Source organism: Pelobates fuscus, chromosome 6 (genome assembly GCF_036172605.1).
Source record: "Pelobates fuscus isolate aPelFus1 chromosome 6, aPelFus1.pri, whole genome shotgun sequence".
NCBI lineage: Eukaryota > Metazoa > Chordata > Amphibia > Anura > Pelobatidae > Pelobates > Pelobates fuscus.
Genome location: NC_086322.1, coordinates 8,374,208 through 8,395,182, shown reverse-complemented (window position 1 = coordinate 8,395,182; position 20,975 = coordinate 8,374,208). Strand labels below are relative to the sequence as shown.

General features: G+C 42.1%; 2 non-coding genes across 2 annotated transcripts; both read left to right on the top strand.

Moving 5' to 3' along the window:
- Nucleotides 1–16,589: 16,589 nt before the first annotated feature.
- TRNAR-UCG (transfer RNA arginine (anticodon UCG)) lies at nucleotides 16,590–16,661 on the top strand. Its single transcript has one exon. It is a non-coding gene; the product is annotated as a tRNA-Arg (tRNA).
- A 1,028-nt stretch (nucleotides 16,662–17,689) lies between these two features.
- TRNAP-UGG (transfer RNA proline (anticodon UGG)) lies at nucleotides 17,690–17,761 on the top strand. The gene has a single exon. It is a non-coding gene; the product is annotated as a tRNA-Pro (tRNA).
- The last annotated feature ends 3,214 nt before the right edge of the window (nucleotides 17,762–20,975 follow it).

The following is a 20,975-nucleotide window of genomic DNA, read 5'->3' as shown; positions in this document are numbered from 1 at the left end:
TCTGTAAAGTAACACAAATGTATTTCATTGTTTCAGAGGGATTTAGATAGACTGGGGGACTGGGCACTCAAATGGCAGATGAAATTTAATGTAGAAAAATGCAAAGTTATGCACTTAGGGGTAAAGAATGCACAATTAACTTTTACCTTGAATGGTAGTGAATTAGGGATAACAACTGTGGCTAAGGCCAGTAGGTATTATGTTTAAAAAAAGGGCATTCATTCTCAGAATGAGAATTTAACGTTGTCTCTCCATAAATCACTGGTAAGAGCACATCTTGAATATGCTGTGCAATTTTGGGCACCTGTTCTAAATAAGTATATTATGGCACTAGAAAAAGTGCAGTGTTGGGCTAAAAAATTAATGACAGGAATGGAACATTTTAGCAATGAAAAAAGGTTAACAAATTTAAACCTCTTTAGTTTAGAAAAACGTCCCCTTTAGTGGGGATATAATAAAATTTTACAAATGTATCTGGGGCCCGTACAAACCATTATGTGGAAATCTATTCACAAACAGGACTATACATAGGACACAGGGACATGCATTTAGACTGGAAGAAAAAAGATTTAGTCTAAGGCAAAGGAAATGTTTTTTAAGAACAATAAGGATGTGGAAGTCTCTGCCCGAAGAAGTGGTTTTATTAGAGTCAGTGCAGATGTTTAAATAGCAACTAAATGCATACTTGCAAAAACATAACATTCAATATATTAAATAATATTTCATCTGAAGGGTAATAGCTTCTTGATCCAAGGATAAATCTGACTGAATCTTTTTCTGTTTGTTGCAAAAAAATGGAATTGGAAGTGCAATTGGAAGTGCTTAAAACTGTTTTTTTTTTGCCTTCTTTTGGATGAAAGCAAAACAAAAAAAACAGTTGTAAAGAAGGCTGAACTTGATGGACACATGTCTCTTTTCAGCCTAAGTAACTATGTAACTAGATACACATAGCAAAATTCAAAAATTGCGTGTGCCCTAAACTACAAAAGAAGAAAAGAATGAAGCACTTACTTAGCACACAGTATAAAGACCCTCATTTTACATTTGTTATAAAGTTGATCCACAATAATATTCACACTTAACACTCCTCCAATAACAATGTCTCCATCCTGGAAATATTGAAAGTCCTCCAACCAGGGTGTCATATTTAAGTCGCACGTCATCGCTGAGCTCCGCATTGCAGAAATTACACATCGGAACAGCATAAACCATAGCACTTTAACCACATCTGATCCAGATATATGAAGCAGCATTATTACTTTAGATATAGTAATGTATCAAAATAAATCACAACGTATCACAGATCCAGGATCCGGTGACGTTTAGAATAATGCCACTTGCAGTTTGAATCTACTATCGTAATGAATCGAAATGATCTCCCTCCTTTTATACATTGCAGTGTTATGCATTTCAATGGGTGCTGGATATAGCTATGGACCTGTGTGCTTTGGGATATTTGGGTTGTCTACATTTCTAAAACAGATTAATAACTAGCTTCTAAATATGGTGAGCATAGTGTTTTAATTCCCTTCACTTTGATTTTAAAGACTTCTGTAGATTTGGACATTAATTTAAGGCCAAACTGCTATTTGTTTGAATTCAGGCTGATCGGAAGCTGTTTTTTGGGGGAGTGCCAAATTAAATTCTATAATTCTATAGCATGCCATGATGGACAAGAGGTCTGCCCAATCAGGTGGGCTGCATCTCCAATCAGAAGATGGAAAAAAATGGATGATGGTTTGGGAACAGCAAATAAATGTTTATTTTTAGTAAAAGATAAAATGACAAATGACCAAAAGAGAGCAAATAGCGCATTAAGGCAATCTATACTTCCAAGCAAGACTTTTCTAGACATTTTGACTGTAGCTACTGAGGAAGACAGACCAGCAGTTATACATTGTGTTTTACCCATGCTGTGCCGATATGGGAGTGGGAGGTAACTCATATATATAAATGAGGCAATGTTGTAGATCAGAAATTCACAAACTTTTGTAGGACTTGATCAATGATTGCTTGAATTCCACTGATCTCATTCAGAGGATTTATTCATGGCATAAGCAGTTTATTATCAGGGAAGCAAGCTTCAGAGTAAAGTGTTCATATGAGATGTCATTATTCTCATTTTTGTTTTCTCTCCATACTTGCATTCTCGATCTATGTTACACACTGTGCCATTAAAGGCTTAGAACGGAATGTCCTTTCTTAAATTTGGAAATTTGTGGTTTACTTTGCAGCTTGCTATTTATATTGCAAAAAAAAACCAGCTTTCAAGTAACAATTTATATATTTTTTGCAGACTAGAACATTCTGTTTTACTCCTTTCATTGTAATTACAAGTTCTGTGTATCAACTCTTTCTATATCACTTCCTCTTGTAATTCAGATGATATTGTATTATATCCTTTGTAGCAGAACGGCCCTTTTTTCCCTACCCTTTGTTCAGCTGTCCGTCCCCTCGTTCGTTTACTGAACTCCCATCTGTGTGGTCCCTGAGTTCAGGTATTTTAACAACTGATCACCCCTGGCTGTTAACCTTAAATTGCTCCCTAAAGAAAGGGTTTCCCCTGTGTGGCTGCCGTTCAAATTACTGAACGCACATGTGCAAACAAACGGCGATCATCTTTTCTCTCGAACGTGGGCAGTGGTATATGGTCGTTGATGGCCTGGACCTAATTTCTGCTACTGGACTCCATGAACACCCTGTAAACTACTACCACTGCCCATTCAACTTCCCGAATCAGTAGGAGAATGGCATTCGAGAGACCTAAACTACCGAACAAGGGGAACGTTCATATGCTAGCAGCCAGGGGGAGCCTTCGTCAGCATTCGTGTGAGAACTCCCGAATGAAAACCGGTCAAAGCCTGAAATCCATTGGAATTATTTTAGCGCTCCACCTTGTGGTTGACCAGTCTAATGGTCGAATGGTGTTCCTAATCTACCGAACGGATCTGAGTGATATTTTGACAAAGTGCACACTCAGATCCCTGCTATTCAGTGAACTAACTTTCATGAAGTTCTGAGATATTAAAACATTTTTATGTTGTTTTACAATATTGTATATTTTCTGTACCTGGGAGATAATGTAATTAAAGAGTTGTTCTTACTCAAATATCACCAAGGCACATAGGAAGAGTTTGTGAACTATGTACTTGTCCCTTGTCCCCACTCAGGTCCACTAGGGAAAACCCCTTGCGTGGGGAGTTGCATGAAAGCCAGCTGTGACTGTATAAAAATCAGTTGACTCCCAGAACTGTGTGGGATTGTGCCTTGGATTGTGCCTTGGATATTGTATAGTTTCCTCAGCTACATGGAGTTTACAGTGGAGATATTGATACTGAATATTGGAGCTCCGCTACAATTGGTGGCAAGCGGCGGGATACAAGCATTGCAGCAAAAGGAAGCAGCATTCGTATGGATGCAAATAAACGGCAAAGTGAAAGCAGCAGTGGTTCATGCCCAGCATCAATTCGTACAAATTCGATTACACGAATGGAAAGGTGAATGGAGACGAATTACGCTGGATTAAAATGTGCAACATTAAAAGAATTGCTGGAAGCAGGAAGGCAGATAGCCAGCAACAAAACTAAAGCTGCGCTGACTGCAGAGCTGATCGAGGGAGACCAGGCTCGCAGTATGGCTGCAGAAAACAGAGATACCGAATTTGACAGAGAAGTGAAACACAGGCTAGCATTCAATGGAGAAAACCCCTCAATACAGCTGGTACAGGCAACGCTGACCCAAGTGGATACTTTTGTTACAGCGAGGGAAGAGCAAGAGAACCAACTTCGGCTGGCAGAACAGCGGTCCTGTTAAAGACTGCCAACGGCTACCCAGGTACCAAAAACAAAATTAAAGGTACCACATGATTCGTTTAAAAAGTTTGCGGAAGCCAAGGAAGAGATTGATGGATTACTGCAAGATTTTGAGCGGCAGTGCAAGCTACACCAAGTACCCCCAGCAGACTGGGTACAGATCCTAGCTGGTAAGCTGACCGGCCATGCAGGAGAAGCGTACAGAGCTGTACCAAATGAAGAGATCACTGACTATAAATGGGTAAGGGAAGTCATTTCGTCGAGATATGCCATCACCCCAGAAGCATACAGGGGACACTAAAGGGAAACCAAGAAAAAGGAGAAGGACTCCTACACTGAATGGGCTTGCTGTATGCAGAGGGCAGCCCTAGCCTGGATTCAAGCCAGCCAAGCATTTACAACAGAAGAGATTACCCAGTAAGTTCTGCTAGAACTATTTTTTAATGCGCTAAACCCAGAAGTGCAGGAGTGGGTGAGAGACCGAAAACCTACCACCCTCTCGGAAGCAGCCAGGCAGGCTGAGTACCAGGATCCCGTAGGCAATCACGGATTAGCTTCAGGCCAAACCCCAGACCCCTGCACAATAACCTAAGGCCACCAGAACCACAACGATCAGGACTCATGCCTAACACACCGGAAAATAGATATCCTGAGCGCAATGGAGTACAATGCCATTAATGCAAGAAATATGGGCACTACCAAAGAGACTGTACTCAGAACCGGAACCAAGCGACATGGATCCGACCAGGACCACCTCCTCCAGCTCGGGCAGCAGCTCACTGTTATCACACGGAAGCTGCACCTCTCAACCTCAGAGCTGAGGATTTGGAGGAACTGTAAAGGTTAGGTTCCCCAACACCCTAACTATAGGACTAACAGGCAACCCAAGCTAGACGTATTACCGGTCCTTAAAGTGGCCGTACTTAACGTGAAGAAAAGTAAGGAGAGTAACAGAATAATCAGACGAGCAGTAGTCAGGGCAGGAGAAGGAAGAACAAACAATAAACTAAGCCAAGGGTCAAGGAAGCCAGAAAATACGGATAACCAGAGACAAGCCGAAGTCAGATACCAGGAAACACAGAAGTATACAGAACGCACTCTTGGGCTACAATAGACCACGACAGGGCAAGGAAGTGATGTAGGTGGGAGGTATAAATAGGGCTAAGAGAGATATGATAGGCTAGGGAAGAGAATAGGAGAGATTATAAAAGGGTTACCAGGATTCATGAAATTGGTAGTATCGCTCAGCGGCAAGCCGTGTGTGCATGCGCGCGTCCCTGGTCGCGTGCGTGCGCTGTCAGCCGGAAGCCAGCAGAGCCTGGAGGAGCAGAGCGGACGGCGTGACCGGAGTAGCATGGGCCGCAAAGAGGTATGACAGGAACACTGTAATGTCCTACACGAGGCCGACCCGATACAGACGGTTACCGCAACATATCGCAGACAGTTCATCTAAACTGTAAGATTCCGGTGCTACCATCACCCTGGTCCGAAGTCACCTTGTTCCAGATTACGACCACACAGGAGGTTCTGTGGCAGTGCGGGTGGTAGGGGGGGACAATCCACAGGTTACCCACAGCCAGAGTAGATCTGTACTGGGGTGCCGGAGCGGGATTAATTACCTTCCAGGATCCAGGACCTTCCCGCTGATTTCTTGCTGGGGAACAATCTCGGCCCAATGACTTCAGCTTTTTTATCCCAACCCAGGACACCAACGAGACTTACCCAGTTACCACCCGGTAGCAGGCCCACGCCACAGAAAACACTGCACACTCTGAGGTCCAGGTAAGTACACTACCCCAAAATGTTAACCTTTAGGGACCCCACGTTACAGGTATATAGGGATAAAATTACTCAGACACAGGCAGGAGTAGAAGGAGAGAGATATTCCTGGCACCAGGGATTATTATACCGTTACTCCGAAAGGGTCACCGCTGGGTTCCTACTAGTACCTACCCAACAACTAGTAGTTCCCCAGAAATACAGGAGAGCATGAATGCAGGTAGCTCATGATATCCCACTGGCGGGCCACTTAGGGGTTAGCCACACTAAGTACAGGCTTACTCACACCTTCTTTTGGCCTGGCATCTCCAAAGATGTTAGACAGTACTGCCAAACATGTGACACATGTCAGCGGGTAGGTAAATGGGGAGATCACTACAAGGCCAAACTGCAACCCCTTCCCATCATAGAACTGAAGGGAACTGTTCGGACGAGTAGCCGTAGATAATGTAGGACCCATAGCAAAACCCAGCCCGTTCGGCAAAAAGTACATCCTGACAATTGTTGACTATGCGACACGGTATCAAGAGAATGTGGCTCTGACCAATATTCATGCAGAGATAGTGTGCGTTCTCTCGGAATGGTTTTCCCAGAGAGATAGTCTCGGATCAGGGCACTCAGTTTACTGCAGAGTTCACCCAACAGCTTTTGGAAGCTGTGTGGTATCAAGTAAATTATTAGTTCTCCCTATCACCCCCAGACAAATGGCCTATGTTAAAGGTTCAATGGCACCTTAAAACAGAGCTCCGAAACAGATGCTCACGGACATGCATCGGAACTGGGAGAGATTCCCAGTAGTAATATGTAGTAATGGACACAGGAATATTAAAGGGACACTATAATCACCAGAACAACTACAGCTTAAAGGATCACTATAGGCATCCAGACCACTTCAGCTTAATGAAGTGGTCTTGGTGCCTGGTCCAGCTAGGGTTAACCCTTTTTTTATATAAACATAGCAGTTTCAGAGAAACTGCTATGTTTACACTGAGGGTTAATCCAACCTCTAGAGCCTCTAGTGGCTTTCTCATGGACAGCCGCTAGAGGCGCTTGCGTGCTTCTCACTGTGAAAATCACAGTGAGAAGACGCCAGCATCCATAGGAAAGCATTGTAGATGTTTTCCTATGAACTGGCAGAATGCGCGCCCCGCGCATTCAGCCGATGACGTCGCTAGGAAGGAGGAGAGGAGGGGGAAAGCTCCCTGCCCGGTGCTGGAGAAAGGTAAGATTTTAATTGTAATGTACCGTTTCGGCAGACAAGGCTTTAAAATCGTTTAGGTGATAATCCCCTTTTCAAAGACAGGCACAGCTACTGTAAAATCACCAAAACTCACGAATTGGATACAAGTGAATGCACCAAACTCCCGAACTGCATACAAGGGAATAAGGTAGCACTCCAAACTCCCAAACTGGAACCTCACGAATAGCTGCTAGCAGACGAACAGGAAAAGCTCCCAAGCGGCTTACACTTACACAGCATACAGTGAATTCCCCCAAGAACGAGACAAAGCTCTGTGTTGAGGGTCAAGCAGTGGTCTGTTTATTGAGGGCTACCTGCCCCTGTATTTATGCAGGTCTCCTACATGGTGGACACTCCCCTAGGGGACCAGATGGAAGACTGTAACAACGGACAGACAAGTAGCATTTCAGGACATACAGAAGTAAAACATCCCCACAATGCATCCTGGCTTCCTCCCCTCTGCCCAATTCAATTATCTCAAAGGACAAAGGCAAATCGCCATTATGCAAGTGGGGACACAAGGACAGACTATCACTTTAAAATATATAATGGGACAAATGGTACAGTAAATATATACATGTAACATATCCCCAGATAGCTCAGGTCTGAGTGCACATTATTAGGTGAACGGCACTCAGACCACACGAATACAGTTTAATTGCCATGGAACCAAAGTCTTTAATTCCACGAACAGGCTCCATGGCATGGTTATCTGGGTTAAAACATTCCTCCAACAAAAAAAATACAGATTTTACATGCATTCGTTAAATCAGTACGAATTAGAAGCAGGGGCTGGAGGCTCAGCGGTGCTTAGCTGACACAGTGTCCGGGTTTGGCGTAGGAAAGCCGGGCAGAAAAGCGCTGGCTGCCCGGGGAGCTCCAGAACACCGTCATAGTGTGGCGACTAGGTGTAACCGCGACCACCCAGTAACAATCAATTAAGCTGTGGTTAACCACAGCTACTGGGTGATCAATTGCCGGCACACGCTTGTTAAGCCGCGGTTAACCGCAGCTTCAGGGAGGTAAATGGAGGGCGCACTCCAGCTTCTGGGTGGTCATTAACTGCGCCAGCCGGCTTCCCACGGCTCTGGGGAGGTTGAAAAAAAGCTGTTTGTTCGGTAGATAGAATCTACCGAACGGCTGTGCAGAAAGGGAGAAATAAATCTTTCTGCACAGTAAAATTAACCCTTTAACTGCCGGTCCATAATCCAAAGGCAGCAGGCAGGCAACCAGGCTCCTCCAATGCAATGTGGCGAGATTGGTCTCGTCACATTAACCCCTTCCTCTCTCCAGAGCCCGGCGGGAGGGGGACCCTGAGGGTGGGGGCACCCTCAGGGCACTATAGTGCCAGGAAAACAAGTATGTTTTCCTGGCACTATAGTGGTCCTTTAACCCCTTAAGGACACATGACATGTGTGACATGTCATGATTCCCTTTTATTCCAGAAGTTTGGTCCTTAAGGGGTTAATGTGTTTGATCTGGTGTCATATAGTAATTCCCTATAGGCATTTTAATGTAAACAGTGCCTTATCAGAGAAAAGCATTGTTTACATTACAGCCTAGGAACACCTCTAGTGGCCACACCTCAGATGTCCGCTGGAGGTGCTTTCTAGGTCAGTGCTGCATAATGTGCAGCGCTGATGATTAGCACCACACTGTACACTCCCCATAGAGATTAATTAATTCAATGCATCTCTATAAGGAGCTGCTGATTGGTGCAGCGCAGCATTTTTCCATGCATGCGCAATAGCTTCTCAATGCTTTCCTATAGGAAAGTAGTGGATTGGCTGAGATATACTCAAACACTGCCCAGTCCTGTGCATTGTATTGATGAGGTGATGTGTGATATACTTACACATTGCACATTACTCTATTGCTATAGAGCTCAGTGATACACTGATATGCTGCACAGAGACCGGATCTCTTGGCCAGAGGCGTCTCTCTAATTAGGCGATTTAGAAGGCCTCTCGTTAAGAGCCTCGCGGCCACCTAAACCGTGTAATCAGAGAGCTGCAGTGCTTCACCCATATTAACTTACTGCCAGCAGTCTTTCCCAGTACAAAAATATAATTGAAGCCTTCCATCCCGCTTGTGGCACTACTAATACAAGATGAAACCCCTCACATAGCTGCTTTCTTTAACCCCTTAAGGACCAAACTTCTGGAATAAAAGGGAATCATGACATGTCACACATGTCACGTGTCCTTAAGGGGTTAAAACACATGGCTATAACTGACAAGTTAAAATGATCTGATTCTCAAACCAGGGTTGTCAGGCTCATTATGTACTTAATGATCAGATGCAGATAAAGTTTTTTTGAGTTTTATTTGTCAAATTCCCAGATGAAATTATATTTTTGTTTTTGTGTCCATATACAGATGAGTAATTTGGCTTTTACCAACAGGTGCTGCTGTCTATTGGGTGTAAAACACCAGGCTGCTTTGTACATTTTTACCTCTGGCAGCAAGCAGGCTGTATATTGGTCCCCAGAGCATAGAATTTGTATAAATTACAGGCACTATGTCTGTCTCTCCCCGTGCCCTTTGTTTGTGTCATTGCCGAACATGTCAATTTGCAAAGTGCCACCATTATGTTTTTGACTAAACATAAATATATTGACCACTGGCCAGTCTCTCCTGACACTAAATCTGCAATCTTCTTTCATTTTACAATAGGTGAGGTGCGCTAAGTGATTGTAAAATGCTCACTTAAATGGACACTTTAGTCAACAAAACAACAACTTTAGCTTAATGAAGCAATTTTGGTGTATAGATCATGCCCCTGCTTAATGGAGCAGATTTGGTGTATAGATCATGCCCCTGTATAGATCTACCATTTAGGAGTTAAATCACTACATTAGTAAATGTTTCCTGTTTTTATGTAACTCATTGTCGTGTTTTGGTGTTAAATAAATTTTACAGTTGGTTTCATATTGATAAATATGGAGATTAAAACAACATCTAAAGAGAAAGGTGGTGCTCAGAAAGGGGCACTAGAGAGAATTTCTAAGTTAGCCAAAGTAAATGAATGTTCTCTCAAAACCGAATTAATACGTTTTGCCAACTTATTTCCACATCTTACAGGATGTCTTTCTGAAGATGAGACACAGAAAGTGGAAATAATTATTGAGGAGGAGGAGGAGGAGATTAATGACTGGATTCCACCTACTGACAAACTAGTTGAGGTACAAAAGGAATCAAAGTGTGGTTCTTGCAAGCAGTGCTTTCTTTGCTGCCACAGGTTGTTGATAAAATACAACCTTTATTCTGCAGCTTATGAAAATCTTTCGATCACCTATGAGAACCTGTTGACCCTTTCTTTTACACAAGTGTCATGTGAGAGAGCATTCAGCAAGCTAAAACTCATCAAGACCCGACTGCGAGCCACAATGGGACAAGAACTGCTTGATGTTCTAATGCTGATGTCAGTGGAGAGAGATCTTCTGGAACAGGTTCAGTTTCCAGATGTATTGGAAATTATTCATCAAAGTTCTACCTTGATGAGGTCTTTGCTAACCGTTTGATCAAATATTTACTTTAATAGTTAAATACAGATATTTCTTTCTCTGGCTTCTGTATTTTTTGAAAAAGTGTATTGTGCCCATACATTGTTCATTTGTTAAAACTGTAGATTTTATTTTTGTTAAACATCATTTTTTGCCAATACAATTAAATTATGTTAAACCACATTGTATCATATTTGTCTTGCTTCATAACATCAGTATCCGTTATAAAACAAGGAAAGGGTGGGCGTGGGTGGTGAGCTGATTCAGTGGTGCAATGGGCCACTTGACTGGGATTGCCCCCCAGGACTAAGGCTGCCAGCCCTCCCATGGTTAAACCATATATGCTGGAGTTACAGGACCACTTGGAGGAATTGACACAGAAAGTACATACTAATCTCCATGTGGTGCAGACATGCCAGCGCTGATGGTAAGACAGAGGTGCCAGGGGCCGGAGCTTTTAGATTTGCCAAAAGGTTTTGATTTTAAAAGCTGTTCGCCACGACAAGCTCCATGCCGCTTGGCAGGGCCCATAAGTGGTGGAACAAAGATGCAACACCACTTTCATGATCGACCCTTGCTTTGGTAGAGGGGGGGGATGAATGCTCCACGTGAACATGCTCAAACCTTACTATGAGAGGACAGAGTATGTGGCTGCAATATGTGTGCCCGCCTCAGACAATTTAGAAAATCTCCCTTTGTCAGACCTTCTGGGGGAGTATGATAAGCTAGGTACTTTAGATGAGGTACAGCTAGGGGAGAGGCTAAGTCTCCACGAGTGCAGCCAGGTACAGCAATTGCTAGCCACGAAGGGAGCCACATTCTCAAACATACCGGGATACACTCCACTAGCTACACACTGAGTACACACTTCCGAACAGCCACCCCCCAGAAAGAACACTTACATAATTTCTGAGGTGGTCAGGGAACACATGAGACAGGAGATACAGGAGATGCTCCGCCTCGGGTCATAGAAGCGTCTAATATACCTTGGGCTTCTCTGGTAGTTTTGGTACTGAAGCGGGGTGGAATAACCCGCTTCTGTGTGGACCTCCGGAGCCTTAATGACAAAACAGTATCCAACGCTTACCCCATTCCAAGGATAGATGAGCTCTTGGATCGAATGGACAGGGGTCAATACTTCACTACCATCGATCTATGTAAGGGCTATTGGCAAATCTCCCTAGCACCCGATGCCATTCCCAAGTCAGCCTTTGTCATCCCGTTTGGTCCGTAGCAATTTATGGTCATGCCATTTGGGATGAAAAACGCCCCAGCCACGTTCCAACATATGGTGCACTGGCTGCTCGTTGGCTTCCAAGATTATGCATGTGCATACTTGCATGACATCGCGATTTTTTGTGAAACATGGGAAGAGCATTTGTGACACATAGGAGCTGTAATAGACTGGATAGGAGAAGCCAGCCTAACTCTCAAACTGAGCAAATATCATATTGGGATGGCCGAAGTTCAGTACTTGAAATACCGGGTGGCTTATGGGAAACAAAAACCCAAACCCACCAAAGTCGAGGCAGTAGCCCAGTGGCCAATCCCTAAACGATTTCTTGTTCACACAGATGCTTCAATGTTTGTATTGGGAGCCAGGTTGGAGAAGATGGTGGGGAACATCCCGTAGCTTACTTGAGCAGGAAGCTTCTACCCAGAGAAGTAAGCTATGCTGCCATAGAGAAAGAGTGCCTGGCTGTGGTGTGGCCCTAAAGAAACTTAAAACCTACTTGTACGGATAGCAGTTCACCCTACTCACGGATCACAACCCAAGTGACGGGGGACAATCCCCGGTTGTTGCGCTGGAGCTTGGTGTTGCAACCGCATGACTTTACTATCCACTACTGCCCCAGTAAATAGAATGGCAATGCCGACAGGTTATCTCGACAAACTGTAATGGAAAAGTGATCTGAAAAAGGGGAACGGTCATATGCAAACAGCCAGGGGGAGCCTTTGTCAGCATTTGTGCGAGAACTCCAGAAAGAAGACTGGTCAAAGCCTAAAATCCTCGGGACATTTTTTGGGGCTTCACCTCATGGTCGACTGGTCTAAACTTCACTCGAATGGCGTTCCTAATCTACCGATCTGAGTGATATTTGTCAAAGTGGGCGCTCAGATCCCTGTTATTCGGAGTTCTGTGATATTAAAATGTTTTATGTTGTTTTACAATATAATATATTTTCTGTACCTGGGAGATAATGTAATTAAAGCGTTGTTCTTACTCAATTATCTCCCAGGCACAGAAGAGGAGTTTGTGAACTATGTACCTGCCCCTTGTCCCCACTCAGGTCCACCAGGGGAAAACCTCTGAAATGTAATTTAAGAAACCCCTTGCATGGGGAGTTGCATAAAATCCAGCTGGGGCTGAATAAAAATTAGTTGACTCCAAGAACTGTTACTGGGGGGATTGTGCCTTGGATATCGTATTGCTTCCTCAGCTTCAAGGAGTCTACAGCAGAGATATTGAATATTGGAGCTCCGCTACATTCTTATATATAATAATAATAATAATAATAACAACAATAATAGTATTAATACTATAAAGGACTTAAGGGTAAGTGGTATTAGGACCATAAGATCACGATCGAGAAGGACAGCAAGTAGTGGATGGGCTCATCAATAGCGGAAGCTGTCTGTGATCTCTTACCATTGGAAGACACAAAACCAGTTACAGAATGTAGGGCAACCTGGTAAAATGATAGGTTGCACTTATTTGGGTGTAAGTTAAGGTTGGCAGATTATTTTACTTGATCTTGGTCTGCTACAGCAAAGTGATATGTAGCACACTATAATGTTAACAATATAAAAATGTGCAACTGTTGTATAGCTAAATACTTTTTGTAACGGCACCCCGGGCATAAAAGGGGTAAACGCCGTTTAGCGGATATTCCCCTTCCAGATACACAGGCAGCTACCAAAGACACCAATCTGCCGAACAGGAAACCATGTGAATGCCGTAAACAGCTGAACCGGAACCATACGAATGCTGTAAACGGCCAAATAGGAAAAACCATACGAATAGGTTTACACTCCTAGCAGTCAAACTGGAACAGCATACAATAAATCCCCCCAAGAACGAGACAAGGCTCCATTTTGAGGGTCAAGCAGGAACAGACAGAGCTGTGGGCTTATTGTTCTTATATACACATTCTTACACATTAGTACCACCCACAGGGTTTTGTAAAACAACCAATAAACATGTACAATACACTCAGACACCACCCCCCCCCACTAGGGGACCTGATGGAACAATAGGACACATATTGGATATTAGCCAATCACAGACAATACAAACAAAACACTCCCACAGTGACATCACAATCCCTCCTCTCTATCCTGGAGATAATTGGGAAGTAATCAAACTATCTCCCAGGACAGAGGCAAGACTCCATTAACCACATGGTTACAAAAAGACATAAAATACACAATGTTACAAAATCCTCCCCTCTGCCTGTGATACAATTACCTTACACAATGGGTTAATGTAATTATCACAGGCAGAGAAATACCCTTTTTCCACATTATTCATAACTTTAAAAGTATACATCCCATTCACATAAAATACAAACATATGTCAAAATCATCCAAATTGGTCCAGTGGTTCAAAAGATAGATCGAATTCCTCTGTGACCAAATGAAGCATGGATTTTCTGCCCAAAAGCAGTTCCACAGAGTCTTCTATCCTGGAGATAATTGGGAAGTAATCCAATTATCTCCAAGGACAGAGGCAAAACTCCATTGAACACATGGTAGCAAAAGACAATAAAATACATAAAAATATGTAACTGTGCAGCTATTGCATAAAACAGGTACATTCAACATATCCCCAGATAGCTTAGATCTGAGCACACATTATTACTGAATGGCGCTCAGATCACAAACATACAGTTCGATTGCCATGGAGCCAAAGTCTTTCACATAGTCTTTCGTTATATGAATGGGCTCCATGGCATAGCTATCTGGGGTATCACTTATCAAATAGGGCAAGTGCCGAATGACCCAGCTTTCGTGTCTTTGCAGGGGAAAATCAAGCGTTTCTACATGGGGCCATAGTCTAAAGGCAGCAGGCGGGTAAGCAGGCTCCCCCAATGCACAGTGGCGAGGTAGGTCTCGTCACACTTTTTAAAATATATTTTACTTGTTTGTTTTTTTCAAACAACAATGATAAGTTTAACTTTGCATGAGGTCCAAATAACCATAATAAAACAAATAATAACCTTGATGATTAATGGATGTAAAATCCAGTGATAAATTGCTTGTCAAGTCCCTAACATGTTTCCTCCAAACCATCTCTATTACCAGGAAATGATGTGTCTTTGGTAGGGGGTTCTTTTTAACCAATTTGTTTAACAGCTTTAATTGGGCAATTATAATATTTTTATGTCCTTATGGTCTTTGATTATCTGAGTAAATACTGAAATATTCCCATAATGTATAGAAACTTGAAAGAATAAATTCTGAATACATGCAATGTTATTATTAATATACTTTAGGGGACACTATTGGCACTTTAACATTTTCTTATTCAAGTTGTTATAGTGCCTGCAGTTTTCCTCTCCTACCCCCAAAACTCTCTAGTTCACGAATTAGAGAGCTGGGAAGCATGCTTTGAAGTCATGCCTTCATGCACTCTAGGTATGATAGCCAGGAATCTTACTTCCAGACCATTATACGCTAACATAGTGTGATGTCATGCGTGCATGCCCAATGCCATTACAATCGGCTGTAAAGAATCATTGTATTCAATTATTCTCAAAGGAAAAATTTTAGTAGAATTGAGGCGAACACTACGCATGTGCCTGAGAACCCCAGTGCTCCTCCATGAGGAGAATTGGAATAACACTCCTCCAGGATGATGTAACCAAAAGAGGAGGTTGTGGCAGTGCCAAGGAAGATTTGATGCTGGAAAAAAGGTGAGTACTCTATTTTATTTAAACTTTTGTATTTTTTATTCACATGGAGATTTAATTTATAAGGGGAATCAGGACTGTAATGTTAAGAATAGATATGTATACCTAATGTTACAGTTACTATAAGCACTATATGTTTTGACATACGGAATTCTATTTTTATTCATACTTAGACTTGTGCAAATATGTATTCGGCTGTGGAATAAAGTTATGGAACCAGGCCAACCTCCCGAAACATTATTTTGCACAAGACTATTTATAATTAATTTCTCCTCTGCGAGAGGTCCCATGTTCAAATCCCAGACGAACCCAAGCAATTGGTGTTTTTCTTTTGAAACACGTACCTTCCAACTGTGTTTACTATAGTCAGCAAAAATCATTTGTAGCAAAACCCTTCAAGTGCTCCACAGAGAAGATGTTGGCATGCCACCATCAATATATATATTTCCTGGTGCTTCTGATTTCACCTTTCAAAGCTAACATTTTATATTAATACAAGTTTAGCTTTTACTTAGAATTGTATGAGAGAAATCATAAAAAATGTGTTGTTTTCATTATCAACCATTTAAAATCAATGGTTTATCGTAAGTCATTAATGCAAGTCCTAACTGCTCAGATGACGCTTTTAGGACTGCAAAGTCTTTCTTAAGACTGCAAAATCTTTGTTAACAACAAACAAAGGGGAAAAAAACTATATGTTTTGACATACGGAATTCTATTTTTATTCATACTTAGACTTGTGCAAATATGTGTTGGAGAGGGTAGGTTTGAATCAAATTCCTTCCAGTACACGCCTGAATGTATCGATGAATAAAACTGTAAAGGTAAATTCAAGGCAGTCGTTACGTTCGGCTGTGGATTCAAGTTATGGAACCAGGCCAACCTCCCCAAACATTATTTTGCACAAGACTATTTATAATTAAGTTCTCCTCTGCACATCTTTACTTTATTTTCAACATGGTGATAGCATGCAGAATATGAGAAAGAAAGTTGAATCCTTCATGTGCTTTTCCAACATATATTTGAACCACAAATTTCTAATAAACCAACAAAGCCCTCATAAACAATTAAGAAATGAATGGACATTTTAAGTCTTCCCCAGCAATTTGACCAGAAACAGACTCAACTTTGACAACTGTCAATATGATTTATCACCATCGTACATAAACCTCAACTGTTAATTTACCCATACAATGAAAATGATATTGGAAAAACAGATCCTATTGAGGAAATTTAAAATCCTCACTTCAAAACGAAAACTTTGTTTCTATTTTGAGAACACAAACGCTGTCTGGCGCGTTAGTCTGGCAATTTTTTTCCTAAAACCCAACTAATGTAATGGCTCGTTGGTCTAGGGGTATGATTCTCGCTTTCGGTGTGAGAGGTCCCGGGTTCAAATCCCGGACGAGCCCAAGCAATTGGTGTTTTTCTTTTGAAACACGTAGCTTCCAACTGTGTTTAATATAGTCAGCAAAAATCATTTGTAGCAAAACCCTTCAAGTGCTCCACAGAGAAGATGTTGGCATGCCACCATCAATATATATATTTCCTGGTGCTTCTGATATCACCTTTCAAAGCTAACATCTTATATTAATACAAGTTTAGCTTTTACTTAGAATTGTATGAGAGAAATCATAAAAAATGTGTTGTTTTCATTATCAACCATTTAAAATCAATGGTTTATCGTAAGTCATTAATGCAAGTCCTAACTGCTCAGATGACGCTTTTAAGAATGCAAAGTCTTTCTTAAGACTGCAAAATCTTTGTTAACAACAAACAAAGGGGAGAAAAATATATGTTTTGACATACGGAATTCTATTTTTATTCATACTTAGACATGTGCAAATATGTGTTGGAGAGGGTAGGTTTGAATCAAATTCCTTCCAGTACACGCCTGAATGTATCGATGAATAAAACTGTAAAGGTAAATTCAAGGCAGTCGTTACGTTCGGCTGTGGATTCAAGTTATGGAACCAGGCCAACCTCCCCAAACATTATTTTGCACAAGACTATTTATAATTAATTTCTCCTCTGCACATCTTTACTTTATTTTCAACATGGTGATAGCATGCAGAATATGAGAAAGAAAGTTCAATCCTTCATGTGCTTTTCCAACATATATTTGAACCACAAATTTCTCCTAAACCAACAAAGCCCTCATAAACAATTAAGAAATGAATGGACATTTTAAGTCTTCCCCAGCAATTTGACCAGAAACAGACTCAACTTTGACAACTGTCAATATGATTTATCACCATCGTACATAAACCTCAACTGTTAATTTACCCATACAATGAAAATGATATTGGAAAAACAGATCCTATTGAGGAAATTTAAAATCCTCACTTCAAAACAAAAACTTTGTTTCTATTTTGAGAACACAAACGCTGTCTGGCGCGTTAGTCTGGCAATTTTTTTCCTAAAACCCAACTAATGTAATGGCTCGTTGGTCTAGGGGTATGATTCTCGCTTTGGGTGCGAGAGGTCCCGGGTTCAAATCCCGGACGAGCCCAAGCAATTGGTGTTTTTCTTTTGAAACACGTAGCTTCCAACTGTGTTTAATATAGTCAGCAAAAATCATTTGTAGCAAAACCCTTCAAGTGCTCCACAGAGAAGATGTTGGCATGCCACCATCAATATATATATTTCCTGGTGCTTCTGATATCACCTTTCAAAGCTAACATCTTATATTAATACAAGTTTAGCTTTTACTTAGAATTGTATGAGAGAAATCATAAAAAATGTGTTGTTTTCATTATCAACCATTTAAAATCAATGGTTTATCGTAAGTCATTAATGCAAGTCCTAACTGCTCAGATGACGCTTTTAAGAATGCAAAGTCTTTCTTAAGACTGCTAAATCTTTGTTAACAACAAACAAAGGGGAGAAAAATATATGTTTTGACATACGGAATTCTATTTTTATTCATACTTAGACATGTGCAAATATGTGTTGGAGAGGGTAGGTTTTAATCAAATTCCTTCCAGTACACGCCTGAATGTATCGATGAATAAAACTGTAAAGGTAAATTCAAGGCAGTCGTTACGTTCGGCTGTGGATTCAAGTTATGGAACCAGGCCAACCTCCCCAAACATTATTTTGCACAAGACTATTTATAATTAATTTCTCCTCTGCACATCTTTACTTTATTTTCAACATGGTGATAGCATGCAGAATATGAGAAAGAAAGTTAAATCCTTCATGTGCTTTTCCAACATATATTTGAATAGTGATGTACCGAACTGTTCGCTGGTGAATAGTTCCCGGCGAACATAGCGTGTTCGCGTTCGCCGCCGCGGGCGAACACATGGGCGGTTCGATCCGCCCCTTATTCATCATCATTGAGCAAACTTTGACCCTGTGCCTCACGGTCAGCAGACACATTCCAGCAAATCAGCAGCAGACCCTCCCTTCCACACCCTCCCACCTCCCTCCCAGCATCCATTTTAGATTCATTCTGAAGCTGCATGCTTAGTGAGAGGAGGGAAAGGGTAGCTGCTGCTGATTAGATAGGGAAATTGATAGCTAGGCTAGGGTATTCAGTGTTCACTACAGTCATCTGATCTCTGCTGTAAGAACAGCACCCCAAAAAGCCCTTTTTAGGGCTAGAACATCAGTCTGCTTTTTTTTTTTTTTTTCTGTGTAATGTAATTGCAGTTGCCTGCCTGCCAGCTTCTGTGTCAGGCTCAGTGGATGCTGTGCCCATTTGCACAGTCAGTGCCACCACTCATATCTGTTGTCACAATAGCTTAAGCTTTACATTAAAAAAAAAAATTTCACTGTAATAGATTGAAGAGCAATTAGTTGTCTGCAAGCGTCTGGGTGTCAGGCCTCCTTCAGCATGTGCTCTGCAGAACTGTGCCAGTGCACATTTCCACTCATATCTGGTGTCACAATAGCGTGCATTTAAAACGAAAAAACTTTTTCCACTGTTATAGATTGAATAGCAGTTACTTGTCTTCAAGCGGGTGTGTCAGGCCTACAGCCTGTGCACTGCAGACCTGTGCCAGTGCACATTGCCACTCATATCTGGTGTCTCTATAGCGTGCTTTTACAAAGAAAAAAAGGTTTCCAGTGTAAGATAATAGCAGTCAGTGTCCTTAAAGCGGGTGTGTCAGGCCTTCAGCGTGTGCTCTGCAGAACTGTGCCAGTGCACATTGCCACTCATATCTGGTGTCACAATAGCGTGCATTTAAAACCCAAAAACTTTTTTCACTGTTATAGATTGAATAGCAGTTACTTTTCTTCAAGCGGGTGTGTCAGGCCTACAGCCTGTGCTCTGCAGACCTGTGCCAGTGCACATTGCCACTCATATCTGGTGTCACAATAGCGTGCATTTAAAACCAAAAAACTTTTTTCACTGTTATAGATTGAATAGCAGTTACTTGTCTTCAAGCGGGTGTGTCAGGCCTACAGCCTGTGCTCTTTAGACCTGTGCCAGTGCACATTGCCACTCATATCTGGTGTCTCTATAGCGTGCTTTTACAAAGAAAAAAAGGTTTCCAGTGTAAGCTAATAGCAGTCAGTGTCCTTAAAGCGGGTGTGCCAGGCCTACAGCATGTGCTCTGCAGACCTGTGCCAGTACACATTGCCACTCATATATGGTGTCTCTATAGCGTGCTTTTACAAAGAAAAAAAGGTTTCCAGTGTAAGCTAATAGCAGTCAGTGTCCTTAAAGCGGGTGTGTCAGGCCTTCAGCGTGTGCTCTGCAGAACTGTGCCAGTGCACATTGCCACTCATATCTGGTGTCACAATAGCGTGAATTTAAAACCCAAAAACTTTTTTCACTGTTATAGATTGAATAGCAGTTACTTGTCTTCAAGCGGGTGTGTCAGGCCTACAGCCTGTGCTCTTTAGACCTGTGCCAGTGCACATTGCAACTCATATCTGGTGTCACAATAGCGTGCATTTAAAACCCAAAAACTTTTTTCACTGTTATAGATTGAATAGCAGTTACTTGTCTTCAAGCGGGTGGGTCAGGCCTACAGCCTGTGCTCTGCAGACCTGTGCCAGTACACATTGCCACTCATATCTGGTGTCTCTACAGCGTGCTTTTACAAAGAAAAAAAGGTTTCCAGTGTAAGCTAATAGCAGTCAGTGTCCTTAAAGCGGGTGTGTCAGGCCTTCAGCGTGTGCTCTGCACATTGTGCCAGTGCACATTGCCACTCATATCTGGTGTCACAATAGCGTGCATTTAAAACCAAAAAACTTTTTTCGCTGTTATAGATTGAATAGCAGTTACTTGTCTTCAAGCGGGTGTGTCAGGCCTACAGCCTGTGCTCTGCAGACCTGTGCCAGTGCACATTGCCACTCATATCTGGTGTCACAATAGCGTGCATTTAAAACCAAAAAACTTTTTTCACTGTTATAGATTGAATAGCAGTTACTTGTCTTCAAGCGGGTGTGTCAGGCCTACAGCCTGTGCTCTTTAGGCCTGTGCCAGTGCACATTGCCACTCACATCTGGTCTCACAGAAGCTTGCACGCATAGTACCACTAATCCCCCAAAAAATGACAGGCAGAGGCAGGCCACCCCGCAGGGGCCATCGTGGTCGTGGTGCTGTGATTCCCTTTGGCCCTAGAATAATGCCCAGTTTTCAGAGGCCACGTACCCTGAACTTGAAAAGTTCTGAGGACATAGTTGACTGGCTAACACAGGACACCCAATCTTCTACAGCCTCCGCTCAGAACCTTGATGCACCATCCTCCTCCAGCTTAGCTTCAGGC